The sequence below is a fragment of the Pseudorca crassidens genome, chromosome 20, assembly GCF_039906515.1.
Source record: "Pseudorca crassidens isolate mPseCra1 chromosome 20, mPseCra1.hap1, whole genome shotgun sequence".
NCBI lineage: Eukaryota > Metazoa > Chordata > Mammalia > Artiodactyla > Delphinidae > Pseudorca > Pseudorca crassidens.
The window spans coordinates 31,424,386-31,442,357 of NC_090315.1; the positions used below are offsets into that span (position 1 = coordinate 31,424,386).

A 17,972-nucleotide genomic window follows, 5' to 3' on the forward strand; every position below is an offset into this window, starting at 1 on the left:
ATATTTTTTAAACGAGTTGGAAACTAAGTACAATCAGATATAACAGGCTCTTAGTAATTTTTCTGCAAGCCAACGTAGAATCTTGATATATGTTCTTAGTTCTATAGGTCAGTGAGAGGGAAATACATATTTGTTGAGCACTTACTATATTTTAGACTTTATTCTTCTGAACTCTGTAACAGCTCTGCAGTGTAGATGGTCAGGTGAGAAAAAAGAATTTAAAAGAACTGCTGAAGGTTATACAGCTTAGAGATGGCAGAATTTGAACTCACGCCTGAGCTTCTTCAACTATGCCATGGCTGATTGGTATTTGCCAGATATTTTTCTTATTGACTAGTGATCTAATTTATTTTATAACTAATCAGCTGGATGGATACCTTATGCAGTTAGATTAATCTGAAACATACCAAGAAAACACAGAACAGACATAAGGATGGGATTTAATAGAGTTCTATACGCAAATGTTAATAGAGATTGGAATACATGACTTGTAAAGCTTCTTATCTCAACTTCTGTGATGATTTTGTGTATTGTACATTAATAAAACAACCTAAGTTATCTTAAATTGTCTACTGGGAATAATTTTGAAGGATGTTTTTCTGGATAACTATTACAAATTAGTTTGTTTCTCTGTTAAGTTCTAGTTGTTGCTGGTGTTCATGTTGTTATATGTTAAGGTCATACTAGCCTGAAAATTTTTTTAAAATGAGGACAGTGATACTCCTACAAATAGTAGAAGGATAGAACAATCGTAACATAATAATTATTATTTTTTTTTAGAATTTTAGGTATAGAACATTATGGTTGATGTCTTCAAGAGGAAAAAATGTTTATTTTTAAGTTAAAAGGTATTTTTAAAGTTAAATCTCATAAGCTTTTATTTTAGAATATAGAGCCCACTACTTTTTATCTTGCATTTATTCCTTAATGAGGATTTTAATCTTTTTTTCCTGATATCTCTAGTTTGATTGGGGTAGGTGTTTTGAGAATATGTGAGTAGAAAATAAACCAAGTAGACAGTGTTGAGTTATAAGACACCTTCACAAGCATTCAGTCCAAACCTGTCATTGACAAGGTAACTGGGGGGCCAGACGGTTAAGTATATTGTCACACTTTCAGTTAGTTACAGAGATTAGAATTTTGGTCTCCTGGTAGGGGGAAAACAAATAATACTAATAGGTTTTAGTCTATAATATTGGGTAAGGAAATTTCTCTTTTGGATCCTTTCAGTCTACTTTGAACATGTCTGTTTAGGCTTATAAGTAACTATCAGGTAAATTAAGGAGAGACACAGTTGATGTTCATATTAAAGAATTAAGTTTCATAGTATAGTATTTTGGTTAGAAGTTTTCTCAGCAGGTTAGGTCTGATAATTGGGTCGCAGTTTGGGATTTGGTATCCAGACATCTTTTACTCTACTTCCCATAAAATAGCTAAGTATACTACTGAAGGATAGATTCTATAGCATATCATGCTTCTTGTTCAAAAAGAACTTGAAAAATACTGGAAAAAATTTTAATGGGCCATAATATACGTACAATGGAGTGTTATTCAGCCTTAAAAAGGTAGGAAGTTCTGACATATGCTACAACATGGATGAACCTTGAATATATTATGCTAAGTGAAATAAGCCACTTACATACACAAACACATTGTATAATTCCCCTTAGATGAGGTATCTAATGTAGTCACATTCTTTAGAAACGGCAGAATGGTGGTTGCCAGGGGTTGGGATTGGAGGAAGGAGAATGGGGAGTTGTTTAAATAAATGGGTACAGGATTTCAAATTTGCAAGATGAAAAAATTCTAAAGATTGGTTACACAACAGTCAATATGCTTAAAACTACTGAACTGTACACTTAAAAATGGTTAAGATGGTACATTTTATGTATATTTTACCACAATTAAAACTTTAAAATATTTTGTGCTTTGGGGACAAAAACACTAATTTGAAAAGATACATGCACCCCTATGTTCACTGCAGCACTATTTATAATAGCCAAGATATGGAAGCAACCCACGTGCCCATCATTAGATGAACAGATAAAAAAGATGTGGTATATATGGAAGAAAGAATGCAGTCTTGCCGTTTGCAATAACATGCATGGCCCTAGAGGGTATTATGCTAAGTGAAATAAGAGAAAGACAAATACTGTATAATTTTACTTGCATGTGGAATCTGAAAAACCAAACAAGGTCATAACAAAACAGAAACAAGAGTTATAGATACGGAGAACAAACAGGTGGTTGCCAGAGGAAAGAGGGTGGGAGAGGAAAGAAAGAAGTGAGGGAGATTGAGAGGTACAAACTTCCAGTTGCAAAAATAAATGAATCACTGGTATGAAAGGTACAGTTTGGGGAATATAGTTAATAACCAAGTAATATCTTTGTATGGTGACATCATAACTAGACTTATCATGGTGATCATTTTGAAATGTATAGAAAAAGACTCTTGTGTAACAGGAACTAAGATAATGTAGGTGAATTACACTTCAAAAACAAACATACAAACAAACTCATAGAAACAGAGGTCAGATTTGTCATTACCGAGGCAGGAGTAGTGGCTGGGGGGAGGGGAATTGGATGAAGGCCATCAAAAGGTACAAGGTAAAGTATAAGATAAACAAGTATTAGGGATGTAGTGTACAACATGATAGAATTAACACTTCTGAATGTTATATATGGAAGTTGTTGAGAGTAAATCCTAACAGTTCACATCACAAAATTTTTTTTTTGTATTTCTTCAATTTTGTATCTATGAAATGATGGATGATCTCTAAACTTATTGTGATAACAGTTTCATGATGTGTGTAAGTCAGATCATTATGCTGTACACTTTCCACTTACACAGTGCTGTATGTCAAGTATATCTCAGTAACACTGGAAGAAAAAAATTAAAAATATTTTTAAATGGGTCATAAGCTTAATGTCCAGATAACCCCTAATGCCATTTTTAAAGAAAGTTTCACATAAGATTTTTTAAAAGGGCAAAAACAGTTTCTGCCTTACGTAGAATTCCTTCTTTGCCGCCTACCCAAATAGAAAGTTTTGTGTGTATATGACATGAATAAGTATATTTTTTACTGCTTACTATATGATAAGGATAAATTTCTGACCTCTTAGAACTTACATATTCTGGGTAACATAAGCTTTAAACAAAATAAATATGTAAAGTATATAGAATGTTAGCTAATACTAAGGCAAAAAGTGGGGGGACAGAGATGTGAAGTATTGGAGGAGAACGATGACGTTTTAAATAGGTTGGTCAGGAATGACCTCACCGAGAAAGTTACTTTTGAGAAAAGAATTTATAGGAAATGAGGGAAGAGTGTATTCAGCAAGTGCAAAGGCCCCGAGGTAGGAGCATGCTTGGCTTTGTGTGTGTTTGTGAATATATATATATATATAAACATAAAATTTGCCATTTTAAACATTATGTATACAATTCAGTGGCATTTCCATTCACAATGTTGTGTAACCATCACCACTATTTCCAATTTTCTTCATCACACCAAACAGAAACTCTCCTTAAATAGCTCCCCACTTCCCCTCTTACCAGCTCCTGGTAACCTCTAATATTTCTGTTTCTATGAATTTACCTATTCTAGATATTTTGTATAAGAGGAATCATACAACATTTTCCCTTCTGTGTCTGCCTTTTATACTTGGCACAGTGTTTATAAGGTTCATCCCTGTTGTAGCATGTATCAGAATCTTACCCCTTTTTGTGGTTGGATAATATTCTATTTTATGTTTATACCAAATTTTGTTTATCCGTTGATGGCGCTTAGAGTTTTTCAACTTTTGGCTATTGTGAATAATGCTGCTATGAATATTGCTGTATAAATATCTGTTTGAGTCCCTGTTGTTAATTCTTTTGGGTGTATAGTGTATACCTAGGAATAGAACTGCTGGGTTGTATGGTAATTCTATGTTTAACTTTTTGAGGAACCACCACACTCTTTTCCACATTGGCTGTCCCATTTTACATTCCTACCAGCAGTGTAGGAGGGTTTCAGTTTCTCCACATTCTCCTCAATGCTTGTTATTTTCCCTTATGTTATAGCATCTCTAGTAGGTATTAAATATCTCATTGTGATTTTGATTTGCATTCCCTTAGTGACTGTTGAGTAACTTTTCATGTGTTTATTGGCCATTTCTTTAAGTTGGGTTGTCTTTACAGTATTTAATTGTAGGAATTCTTTATAAATTCTGGGTATTGAGTTGTCTTCACTCTTTTGATACTGTCTTTTGATGCACAAGTTTTCAGTTATTATGAAGTCCAATTTATCTATTTTTTTCTATTTTCGCCCATGCATTTAGTGTTATATTTAAGAAATCATTGCCAAAACGAAAGTCATGAAGATTTGCCTCCATGTTTTCTTCTAAGAGTGTTAGAATTTTAGCTTTTAAATTTAGATCTTTGATCTGCTTGTGTTAATTTTTATATATGGTATAAGGTAAGGGTTCAGCTTCATTCTTTTGCAGGTGGCTCTTCAGTTTTCCTAGCATCAGTTGTGGAAGAGACTGTTTTTCCCCATTGAATGGTCATGGTACCCTTGTCAAAAATCAATTGACCAGGGCTTCCCTGGTGGCACAGTGGTTGAGAGTCCGCCTGCTGATGCAGGGGACACGGGTTCGTGCCCCAGTCCGGGAAGATCCCACATGCCGTGGAGCGGCTGGGCCTGTGAACCATGGCCGCTGAGCCTGCGCGTCCGGAGCCTGTGCTCCGCAACGGGAGAGGCCACAGCAGTGAGAGGCCCGCGTACCGCAAAAAAAAAAAAAAAAAAAAAAATCGTCAATTGACCATAGATGTGAGGGTTTATTCCTGGGCTTTCAGTTCCATCCCATTGGTCTGTATGTCTGTCCTTATTCCAGTACCACACTGTTATAATAATTGTAGTTTTGTAGTAAGTTTTGAAACCGAGAAGTGTGAGTCTTCCAACTTTGTTCTTTTTCAAGATTGTTTTGGCTGTTCTGGGTCCCTTGAAATTCCATATGAATTTCTGCAAAAAAACATCTTTGGAATTTTGATAGGAATTGCATTGAATCTGTAGGTCATTTTGGGTAGTATTGTTATCTTAACAATATTATGTCTTTGATTTATTTTTCTTTAATAAATTTATTTATTTAATTTTTGGCTGCTTTGGGTCTTCATTACTGTGCACGGGCTTTCTCTAGTTGCCGTGAGCGGCGGCTACTCTTCATTTGCAGTGCCCGGGCTTCTCATTGCGATGGCTTCCCTTCTTGCAGAGCATGGGCTCTAGGCACGCGGGCTTCAGGAGTTGTGGCTCGCGGGCTCTAGAGCACAGGCTCGGTAGTTGTGGCGCACGGGCTTAGTTGCTCCGTGGCATGTGGGATCTTCCCAGACCAGGGCTCAAACCTGTGTCCCCTGCATTGGCAGGTGGATTCTTAACCACTGTGCCACCAGGGAAGCCCCTTGTCTTTGATTTATTTAGATTTCATTATTCACAGGATGTCTTTCCATTTATTTAGATATACTTTAATTCCTTTCAGCAATGTTTTGTAGTCTTCAGTGCCCACATCTTACATGGTCTTTGTTAAATTTATTCCTAAGTATTTTTTTAAATGCTATTGTAAATGGAATTTTTTTCTTAATTGCCTTTTTGGAATGGTGATTGCTATCTTACAGAAATACAACTGATTTTTCTGCATAGATTTGTATCCTGCAATTTTGATAAATTCGTTTATTAGCTCTAACTCTGTGTGTGTGTGTGTGTATTTATAGTTTTCTATAGATCATGTTACCTGTGAATAGAGATAGTTGTACTTCTTTTTTTCCACTTTGGATGCCTTTTATTTTACTTTTTTTTGCCTATTTTGTCCAGCTGAATTTTCCAGTACTATGTTGAATAGAAGTGGTGAAAGTGGGCATCCTTGTCTTGTTCTTGATATTGGGGCAAAAGTTTTCATTCTTTTACCATTGAGTATGATGTTAGCTGTAAGTTGTTCATATATGGCTTTTATCAAACTGGGGACGTTTCTTTCTATTCCTGTTTTACTGAGTGTTTTTATCAGAAAGAGTGTTAGGCTTTGTCAAACACTTTTTCTTCATCAATTGAGTTAATATTGTGTTTTTTCCTTCATTCTGTTAATAAGATATATGATATTGATTGGTTTTTTATATGTTAATTACCTTTATATACCTAGGATAAGTCCCACTAGGTCATGATGTATATGTTGTATATGTGTGTATATATATGTGTATAATCTGCTGGATTTGGTTTTCTAGTATTTTGTTGATGATTTTTTCATCTGTATTCATAAGGGTTATTTTTCTTTGGGTTTTTTGTTTTTGTTTTTTTGTAATACCTTTGGCTTCAGTATCAGGGTAATGTTGGCCTCACAGAATGAGTTAGAAAGTGTTCCCACCTTTTCACTTTTGTGGAAGAGTTTGAGAAGGATTGGTGTCAATCCTATAAATAATTGATAGAATTCACCATTAAAGAAATCTGGTACTAGACTTTTATTTGTTGGGAGTTTTTTTGTTTGTTTTGTTTTTTAAATTTTATTTTATTGGGGTATGTTTGTTTTATTGGGAGGTTTTGGGTTACAGATTCAATCTCCTTATTTCTTATAGATCTATTTAGATTTTCTATTTCTTTTTGTGTGAGTTTTGGTAGTTTTTGTGGTAGTTTGTCCATTTCATCTAGGTTATCCAATTTGGTGTACAGTTGTTCACATTATCCTTTTATAATCCTTATTTTGTAAAGTCTGTATTAATGTCCTCTCTTGTGTTTCTGCTTTGAATAATTTGTATGTTCTCTCTTTTCTCTTAGCCAATCTGGCTAAAGGTTTGTCAATTTTCTTGATCTTTTCAGAGAACTAAGGATAGATTTCATTGATTTTTTTTTTCTATTGCTTTTCTCTATTTCACTTATCTCTAATCTTTATTATTCCTTTCCTTCTGCTATCTTTGGATTTGTTTGCTCTTCTTTTTTATTTCATTAAGGTGTATAGTTAGGTTATTGCTCTGAGGTCTGTCTTTCCTTTTTTTTTTTTTTTTGGCGGTATGTGGGCCTCTCACTGCTGTGGCCTCTCCCGTTGCAGTGCTCCGGACACACAGGCTCAGCGGCCATGGCTCACGGGCCCAGCCGCTCCACGGCATGTGGGATCCTCCCAGACCTGGGCATGAACCCATGTCCCCCGCATCAGCAGGCAGACTCCCAGCCACTGCGCCACCAGGGAAGCCCAGATGTCTTTCTTTTTTAATGTAGTTGTTTACAGATATAAATTTCCATTGGAGCATTGCTTTTACTGCATCTCATTAGGTTTGGTATTGTTGTGTTTTTATGTTCATTCATCTGAAAGTATTTTCTAGTTTTCCTTGTTATTTTTTCTTTGATGCATTGGTTGTTTAAAAGTGTTTTGTTTAATTTCCATATATTTGTGAGTTTTCCAGTTTTGCTTCTGTTATTGATTTCCAGATTTGTTCTGTTGGGATCAGAAAGATACTTTGTATACTTTCAATCTTTTTAAATGTATTAAAAGTGGTCTACTTTTAATACATTTAAAAGTGTATGTGGCCTACTATGTGGTCTATCCTGGAGAATGTTTCAGGAGCATTTGAGAAGAATAAACATTGTGCTGTTGTTAGGTGGAGTGTTTTGTATATATATTTTAGGTCTAATTGGTTTATAGTATTCAAATCCTCTATTTTCTTATTGACTTTTTGTGTGGTTGTTCTATCCACTATTGAACATAGGATATTGAAGTTTCCAACTGTTACTGTAGAACTGTCTGTTTCTTCTTTCAATTCTATGTATATTTGCTGCATAGATTATGTGGCTCTATTGTTAGACACATACATGTTTATAATTATTACATATTTTTGATGGATTGAACCATGTATTGATATATAATGATGTTCTTTGTTTTTTGTAACCTTTTTGACTTAAAATCCATTGTTTGATGAAAATATAGCTATTGCAGCGCTCTTGATTATTATTTGCATGGGATATCTTTTTCTGTCCTTTCATCTTTAACCTCTTTGTGGTTTTGTATTTAAAGTGAGTCTTCCGTAGATCACATACAGATGGATCATGTTTTTGATTTTGTTTTTATCCATTCTGCCAATATCTTCCTTTTAACTAGAGAATTTAATTCATTTATATTCTAAGTAATTACTGATAAGGAAGAACTTATTTCTGTCATTTTGCTATTTGCCTTTTTATGTCTTACATGCTCTTGATTCCTCCATTCATCCTGCTCTTTTTTTGTATTCAATTGATTTTTTTGTAGTGTACCATTTTGATTCCCTTTTTCCCTTTTCTGTATATATTTTAGTTATTTCCTAAGCTATAATAACAGCTTGTTTGTATGCCTGTGAAAATGATCTAGTAGAATGAGAAAAATTGATGACTCAGGAGACAGAAGTAAGAGTGACTGTTACAGTGTCCTTCAGCAGGTAGGAGTAGAGAAGGAAGGCAGAGGAAAGAGAGTATTAACTTTTTACTGCTTGTTACAAAAATGAAACATTTTTTAAGTTAAAAAAAATCTAAAGCAGAGGAAATTGAAAAGTAATGTCTTCTGTGATTTTTCAGATTTATTTGTGATGTGGTTGGGAATTTGATCAGAAATAGTTTGGCTTGTGAGTGGGAGATTGTTGTTCTGGTATATGAGTATCTGTATCCTATCAGTAAGGTCCTCAGAAGAGGAGAGGAAAGTAGATCTAGAAATGAATATAAAAACCTGGATGGGAGGAGTACAGTTGCTCCCCTACTTTCATCCTTATTAGGTACAGAACTTGGCAGTCCTTGTTACCTTTTAAAGGGCCAGCTCTATATAATTGAAGGGCAATATTGATTCCATACTAACTTATTATTTACATCCTTTCAATTAGTATTTGTTGCTTAAAGTCTCTGGACTTCCTACCTTTTAAAAAATAAAAATTCTAGATAATTAAATTTCAAATTCTGATTTTCATTAATATTATGCTGATGTTTTCTGAGTTGTCATGTGACATTCCAAAGCAAACTCTTCCTCAGTTCTAACATCACTTACTGTTTTTAATGATAATAAAACAACATGTTGCATTTACATGGAAAGTATAAGTGTGTAGGATAGGCAACAGGTTTTATCATTTGTGACAGCATCAGAAAGGATCAGTTTAGTTTCATTGTTTATTGAAGTTTTAAATTTTGATTAAAATAATCACAGTAGGGCTTCCCTGGTGGCACAGTGGTTGAGAGTCTGCCTGCTGATGCAGGGGACACGGGTTCATGCCCCGGTCCGGGAGGATCCTACATGCCATGGAGCGGCTGGGCCTGTGCGCGTCCGGAGCCTGTGCTCTGCAGCGGGAGAGGCCACAGCAGTAAGAGGCCTGCGTACTGCAAAAAAAAAAAAAAAAAAAAAATCACAATAGCTTATTTTCAAAAGCTGTGTTTCTTGAGTCATTTTAAAAGTATGTTTATTTTAGAGTTCTTATTTATTTTAAAATTTTACAAGAGTATAATTTGTATTTACCATTACTTGCTTATTTTAACACTGCCATGGTTTCAAAATTACATTGGATAGCTGAAATATCTTATTTGAGAAGACTAACAGACTTCCATTGTAACTTGACTAAAGCTTTCAAAGCAAGTTCACTTGCTTTATTTTTTCTCAGAAAAAAAAAGAATCTGCCTTGCAAACACTTGCCAAGTAAAATTAGTTGATAATGAGGTTGAAGAAAATAAAATTTTAATTGACCACTATAACCTTCATCCTTATTTAAGAGAGATAACAGAAAATTAGAAGACTCAAAATAATTTTGCCCATATAACTTTTTCTTTATAAAATAACTTTACTGAGATATAATTCAGATACTAAATAATTCACCCAAAGTATATAATTCAGTGACTTTTAGTATATTCACAGTTATGCATCTATCACCAAAAGTAATTTTACAACATTTTCATTGTCCCCCAAAGAACCCCCATAACCTGTATCCAACACTCACCAATCCTTCTGACCCCACCCCTTGACAACCACTAATCTGCTTTCTGTCTCTATATATTTGCCTATTCTTGACATTTCATATAAATGTAGTCCTTTGTGACTGGCTTCTTTCATTTGGCTTGTTTTCAAAGCTCATCCATGTTTTAGCATGTATCAGTACTTAATTTCTTTTTACTGTCAAATAATATAACATTATATCAATATACTGCATTTTATTTCACCATTCATCAGTTGGTGGATATTGGATTGTTTCCTCTTTTTATCAATAATGCTTCAATGAACATTGTTTTGTAAGCATCTGTTTGAGTCCTTTCAATTTCTTTGGGTATATACTGTTTGAGGAGTTGCCAGACTGTTTTTCAAAGTGACTACATTTCTAACAGCAGTTTATGAGAATTCCAGCTTCTTTACATCCTCACTAACACTTGTTATTTTCCGTTATTATTTTCCTCCTATCCTAGTGTATATGAAGTGGTATCTCATGATTTTGGTATGCATTTCCCTGTTGACTAATGATGTTTACTGTATTTTCACGTGCTTATTGGCCATTTGTATATCTTCTTGGAGAAATGTCTACTCAGATCCCTCGGCCACTTTTTAATTGGATTATTTGTCTACTATTAAGTTGTAGGAATTTTTTTAATATATTCTAGATATAAGTCCCTTATCGAATACATGATTTGCAGAATTTTTCTCACATTGTCACCCTCTTTATCTCATTCTGCCATGGGGTTTCTTTTCGCTTTCTTCATATCCTTTGAAGTACAGAAATTTTTAATTTTGATGATGCTCATTTTTTTCTATTAAAACTTTTCTCATTTTGCTTAAGTAAAGACTCTAGTAACCGTCTAAATAATACAGGAGTATGTTCTGGCACATATTATATAATACTGTGTATTCCTATAGTTATAAGGTAGTATATGCTTTTTTTTTTTTGCGGTATGCGGACTTCTCATTGTTGTGGCCTGTTTCGGAGCACAGGCTCCGGACCCGCAGGCTCAGCGGCCATGGCTCATGGGCCCAGCCACTCTGTGGCATGTGGGATCCTCCTGGACCGGGGCATGAGCCCGTGTCCTCTGCATCGGCAGGCAGACTCTCTACCACTGCACCACCAGGGAAGCCCCAGTATATGCTTTTTAATAGCTTTATTATATTTGCTTCCCTAAAGCTGTGTTGAGGATGCATATTTAGACTCTGGTTAGCTATTTATTTCCATTTTTTTCTCTGTGTTTAATTTGTACCTTGTGAATGATTTTCCATTCTATAATTGAAGTGACAGTTTTAGTTCCTAGGTTTATATCAACTCGAATTTAACCTTTCTAGTATTGCATTTCATCCTATTTTTTGAATAGGATGATCCCCCCCTCCCCCAGTTTATTAGGCTTACTTTGAAGTATATTTAAATTCATAATTTTTTGCAGTTTCATAGCATCTTCAGATTTGAGGTAGTTACTGTGAAATACTTAGATCAATTAATGATGTAGTATAGATTATCTATATGCCTATAAACCTTGTTGAAACTCACTAATAAGTAACTCTGAGGTACTACATTAAAGCCAAGAGTTCTCAAGTGCCAGGATTCATAAAATATCAAGATCAGAAGGAACTTTAAGTCTTACTAGTCAGTTACCGATATGCTGCTGGATTCCTCTTTACAAAATCTCTTTTGAGGTCTCAGTTAGCCTGTTTAAAATTTGAATATGTAACTTTAGTAATAAGGAACTCATTATCTTTGTCTTTGGATAGCTCTGTTTCAAATTCCTTTCTTACACTGAGCCAAAATAATTTCCCCTATAGTTTTCTGGTAACCTATCATTCTAGATCTGCCATTTGGGGTCCTACAGATAGCATGAGTAATAGCGTGGAAAATGAACAATAGGGCATTATAGAAAGATAACAAGTAGATTGGTGTGATTAGATTGTAGAGGATATGGAGAGATGGTGGGGTGGTGACTGGAGATGAGAAAAAATTTGAAGGGCACATGGTCAGCATTAGGGAACAATAGGTTTCCTTTGACAAGTGACATCATCAAATCTCTGTTTCACAAAACTTAACTCTGGTCACAATGTGCACGATAGATTACAGTGGGGAAATAACTTTGGGCAGAAAGGTCGGTTTTATTTATACACTGCCATTATCCAAATAAAAAATGTAGGAGAAAGATTTTAGAAGAAGGATTGGTTTGGGACCTGTTGAGTTTATACTTATGGGGAAGTCCAGGAGGCAGCTGGAAAGATACTACTAGACATAAAAATTTTAAAGTTGTCAGCAGGTAGATGATAGAGGATGAGCTTACCCAGGGAGGATATCTAGACTGAGGCGAGGACTGAGGAGAGAAACTTTAAGAAGCATGGTTTCAAGTAACTTCACCAATCTGCTTGCTGTCCTCTGAGTATGTCCCATTTTGTCTGTATTCTTCTTTAAATTAAACACTCAGGTGTGAATATTATACCCAGATTTAGTGTGACCAGCATAAGTGAATGTAACATTTTGTTTAACCAGCATCCTGTTGATGGACATCTAGGCTGTATTCAGTCTTTTGCTGGAGCAAATAATGCTGCAATAAATAGCTGTATCTGCCATTTCAGTCATACATGAACATATTTATGGAATAAATTGTTAGAAGGGAATTTGTTCAGTCAAAGGGTATGTGCACTTGAAATCTTTATGGATATTGGCAAATTTCTCTCCTTAGAGATTTCACCATTTTAGACTTCACAGCGATCATACGAGAGTATTTTTTTCCAACAACTTCACTAATATGTGTTATTAGACTTTGGAATTGTTGTGAGTCTGATAGGTGAAAGATGGTATATCAGTGTGGTTCTGATTGACATTCTCTTATTTTGAATGAGAATATGAACTGACTCTTGGTATCCTTTGCCCATTTTTTTATTAGGCTATTAGTATTTTGTAGGAAATCTTGATATATTTAAAAATGAGCACGTCAGGGAATTCCCTGGCTGTCCAGTGGTTAGGATGCTGCGCTTCCACTGCAGGGGGCTGGGTTTCAGTCCCTGGCTGGGGAAGATCCTGCAACCTACACCGCAAGGCCTTTTAAAAAAAAAAGAGCACTTCATCAGTAAATGAGTTGCAGTATTTCTCAGTTTGCTACTTTTCTTTTGTAATCTAGTTTATGATTTTTTTTTTTTTTTTTTTTTTTTGGCCACGGCTTGCTGGATGTTAGTTTCCTGACAAGGGATTGAACCTGCACCTTTGGCAGTGAAAGCCACTTGACCACCAAGGAAATCCCTAATTTATGAATCTTTTCATAAAGTTATTTGTGTAATCTAATTAGTGATTCGTTAAATGACATGTAGATTTTGTTCCATAAATAGAAAATAAGGTAACCCTGTCCATGTTTTCTTCTAGTATATTCATGGTTTTTCATTTCTGACATTTATATCTTTGATCCATTTGTAATTTATCTTGGTTTGAGAACAAGATAGGGATCTAACTCTTTTTTTCAGGTGGCCATCCAATTGTCTTGTTTATTTTATAGTTCATTTCCCCCCAATTTGAGATACTAAGTTACTTTCTATTATATCTGTTTGGCTTCTCATATGTCAATACCACCATGTTTTGATAAATGAAATTTTATAATGCTTTAATATTTAGTAGGATTAGTTCTTCCTGGTTGTCCTTCTTTTTCAGATCTTTTCCTGGCTTTGCTTTTTGTCTAAGTAGAAACACCTTGTCTGACTGTGAAAAAAACCGCTGGAATTTTTACTGAGGCCACATTAATTTCAGACATTAGTGTATGGAGAGTTCATATATTTATAATAGTATACTGAGAGTTCATTTATAATATGGACATAGTTTTCTATCTAAGAGCATTTTATATAAAGAATATGAAGTAGTTATCAACATTAAAAATCAGGGAATTTCCAGCTCCTCTTTAAAACTTAGAAACAACAATTAACTGAAGCTGACTAGTGGCCGCCCCCTTGTACTTATAGTCAGCCATAGTTCTCCTCTGGCCTGCTTCACTCATTTATGTTACCGGCCTGGCCTCTGTAGAATTTGCAACCTGAATGTACTTGCAGAATTGGTTATCTGTACTGAAAACAGAACCCCATAGTTAAAAGTTATTAGATTTGATCCATTGCTCCATTCTCTTGAGATTCTTTTGTATGTTGGTTCTGTTAACTATGGTAATTAAGTCTGCCTTCCAACTTAAAATCACCTTCATTTAAGCTGAACCAGACAAGCTGATGATAGAAATTCTGTAGTACACTATTGGAAAATTGATTAGTACTATTTCAGGGTGGTTTTACCTGGTTACTAGTATATTGTCACATAATTTATTAAGCTAGTAAATTCTGTACTATCTACCTGTCATGTACTTAGACGCACTATAGGAACCCTAGGGAAATTAGTAATATGGGACCAATAGTTGAAGGTTTATCCCTTTAACATTAAACTTTTATTTTAACCGTTTTAGATAAAATTTTTCCCATTTCAGTAAATGGGGAATATTTTGCCTATAGCTTTGAAAAGAGAAGCTTTAAGGGAGACATAAATCTTCAGGAATTTGAAGGTTTGTCACAATTAGGTTTATTTTAAACAATCTCAAAGTAAATGCCTAGAAAGGAAGGAGGAAATTTGACTTGATGTAAAGAAGAACTTTCTAATAGGTATTCAAGCCTAGTTTGAATGCCTGAACAAGAGTTGTTTCTAGAAGTATACAGAACATTTTTTTTTTAAACAAAGAAATGGCAAACTCAAGTTTGCCAGCTTTTTATTTTGCCAAGTAAGAATATTCTTTTCTTTTTAATTTTAAAGATCTAATTGGCTTTATAAAATGATTCATGAATTGGGCAGCATCCCATCTAGCAAACAGAGAGGAATTCCCAGGATATTCTTTAAAATGACTAATATCCTTGTCATTATCATTTAATTTTTTAAAATAATGTTTCTGGGTCCAACTTTAAGTGTTTTGGTCACTGTCATTGGAAGAGGTGATATTTGCTATCTAACAATAACTTCAAATGTTAGTAGCCACAGTAAAAATGTTAGTCAAGTGTTAAGCCAGAGAAGAAATTTTAATCGGTGAAATAGTTCCCTATTGCCTCTAGGATAAAGTCCACATTTCTTAAATGGCTAATAAAAGACCTGGATATCTGACTTCTGCTTGCCTCTCGACATCTCTCTATTGGGCTAATAGCATGCTCTGGCCACATTATGCTATTGAGTAGTTCCCAAAATGCCTTGTCCTGGCTCACCTCTGGGCATTTCTTTAGTGTTCCCTCTGTGCTCTTGCCAGTTTTAGGTACAATGCAAGAGAGTGAGGGGATTGTAAAAGACCTGTTCTCTACCCTGATAGAGGTTACAGCTTACGTGTAGAGTATTTTACCTTTCATCTTTGGAGCAGACAGGATTGTAGTTAATATTTTGTATAGTTACTTTTGTTCTTTGGGTTTTTTTTACAGATGAAAACAAAAAGTATGTGATCTTCTCAAGGTCATACAGCTAGAAGGTAGTAGAGCCAGGACTCAGGTCTAGTGTTTGTTTAAAGTATCATGTTCTTTCTAATTCCTGTGTAGTCATTCACTGATTTAGCAAAAATGTATTGCATGCCTACTATGCTAGGCAACATACTAAGGATACAAAGATTATAAAGGTGTTCCTTTTTTCCAAGGGTGTAGAGTCTGCTGGAGAGAAAAGGTAATATATTATCACAATGCAATATTATTTATTATTTATCATATGCACATTACTAGACAGGCTTGAGTAGGCAGAATCATTCTATAGGAGATGAATCCTAAACTGAATTTTCTCCAGGTACAAATATGAAATAGCTATAAGTTGCTCATAAACAAAGTAAAAGTTAATGTAGCAGAAATTTAATACTGTATAGAAATGTTGCAGACATGACTATAATAGAGGACTGAATAATTTGGTAGGGATCAATGGTTGTATTAAGTTGGAAAAGCTATTAATGTGTGGAAATTACTGGGAAGGCTAATTCATTTAGTCTCAAAATTATTGAGAGACTTAGAGAATATAGAAATGTCTTGGAGAAAAAGCAACTATTAGACACTAAGGAAAGTAAATTTACCATTGAAGTAAGTTTATATATATATATATATATATATATATATATATATATTCTGTTATAGAACACATATTTAGAGGTCTTATTTTTACTCATATGACCCAGTTCAAATATCACCTCTTCTCTCTGCCTTTCCTGATCTTTTCCGGACATAATGAATTGCTATCCGATCTGTACTACCACAGTATAGTGATTTGTATACATCTCTGCTAAGACGTATATCATATTATTTGTTTATGTGTTTTCTTCCCCTCTAGATTATGAATTTTTTGAAGGCAGGGATTCTGTCCTATTGATAATTGAATCCATTTTATATGATCATCATCATGTTTGGCATCGGATGACTGTAGAAATGAAGATAGATAAGTAATTTGTTTTTGATTCTAAATACTTGTTTTAACTTTAGAAGAATTCTGTCCCCCAAATGTCTTAATTTAATGTACTTAATTGATAAGGCCCACTACAGCATTGCTCCAACTTGTATTTCCACCTTTATTTTCCACTTTTCTCCTTTTATATACTCTGCAGTGGTCATACAATTTCCTAAATATACTTCCTTCCTGCCTGCCATTTCTTTATTCCTGAATTCTTTGCCTGGCCTTTCCTTCCAATCCCTTTTCTAAGACCCCTTCAAATGCTAATTGTTCTAAGAAGCTTTTCCTGAATAACTTGCCAAGTATGCTCTCTTCTCTTTATAAATCACCTTATAGATAAACTTGTGCCTCTCAGGCCACGTTTATCATATTTTATTCAGTATATGACGTGCTTTTCTTGTGCCATTTACTCCTTATCTCCCCCATTTAGATTCTGAACTTCCTGAGGGCAGGGGCTTTTGTAGTTTCTACAAAGCTGCTTTGGATGTAATGGACAGTCCATAAATATTTGCTTAATTAAATAGTTAAAATCGGACTGATGTGATGTTTTTATAAAGTTGGAAAATAGTACATTTACTAGAATGAAATAAGATGATAGCTCTTAAGAGGGGCTTAATTGATTAATCAATTAAGAAATTAATCAATTGTAGAATAAACTGTTCAAATCAGAAAAGATGACCTTTTTTTTTAGGTTTTATGGGCATGTTTTCATAGTTCACCTTTAGTTTCTATTTTTATAACTAAGGTTAATGACTTACATGTACCTTGTTTCATGGGAAATGTATATCTTCTTAGTATAGTAAGGTGTCTATATTCATTTCCCTCATTAGATGTTACTCTTCTGTTTGTACTTTTATAAAAGCACAAATATTGTATTATATTGGTAATGGTCTGTTTACTTGTCTGTATCCCCCTTCAGAGGTCAGTTATTCATCATCCTAGTGCCTACAAGTTGTTTATCAATAAATGTTTGTTGGAAAAGTAGATAGCAAAATTGCTTTCTTAATTAAACTTTTTACTTCTCCCCATATTTTCGGTAGGCTTCGGGTTACATAAAAGTAGAAAATACTTTGCTTTAGCATAATCTACCATAATGTACAAAAATTCAAAGACTATACCATTTCTTTCCTAAATGGAATATTACTGCTCTGATACATCATAAACGTATCTCCAGAACAGTGTTCTAAAAAACATTTAACTATTTCTTAAGAATAAAACAAATGTACAAGCCTGTAGTACACAGTATAAATTCAGAATGTTTTATATTTTATGTTCACTGTTATCAGAATAATTAAGAATATATGAACTAAAGTCATATGCTTCAGATAATTTACCTTCAGCATTCGATTGGGCAGTAGTTTTTTGTAGTACTGGGTTCTGAACTCTTGAAGTAATACAGTCTGAATATTCAGGAAATTAATTCTAAGATACATATTTTTTCTACTTTTAATATCTCTGATATCAGGATGTGTCTCAGTCACTGTCTGCCTGGTGGCTGTCAGGAAGTAGTTGTCATTGCCTGTGTGTACAAAAAATTAGTTATAGATTTTATATTGCCATCACTTCAGCTGGGCTATGT

The 17,972-nt window shown here is 34.4% G+C and overlaps 1 protein-coding gene across 14 annotated transcripts in view; it reads left to right on the plus strand.

Moving 5' to 3' along the window:
- The window catches only part of CHD9 (chromodomain helicase DNA binding protein 9), a 244,095-nt gene that overhangs the window by 59,167 nt on the left and 166,956 nt on the right, over nt 1–17,972 (plus strand). For 9 of the 14 annotated variants that reach the window (XM_067718614.1, XM_067718613.1, XM_067718625.1 and 6 more), the window contains exon 2: nt 16,277–16,385. The exons of the other annotated variants lie outside the window; for them this stretch is intronic. The gene's annotated coding sequence lies outside the window, so the exon portion shown is untranslated. The remainder of the gene's footprint in view (nt 1–16,276; nt 16,386–17,972) is intronic. 14 annotated transcript variants of the gene reach the window in all.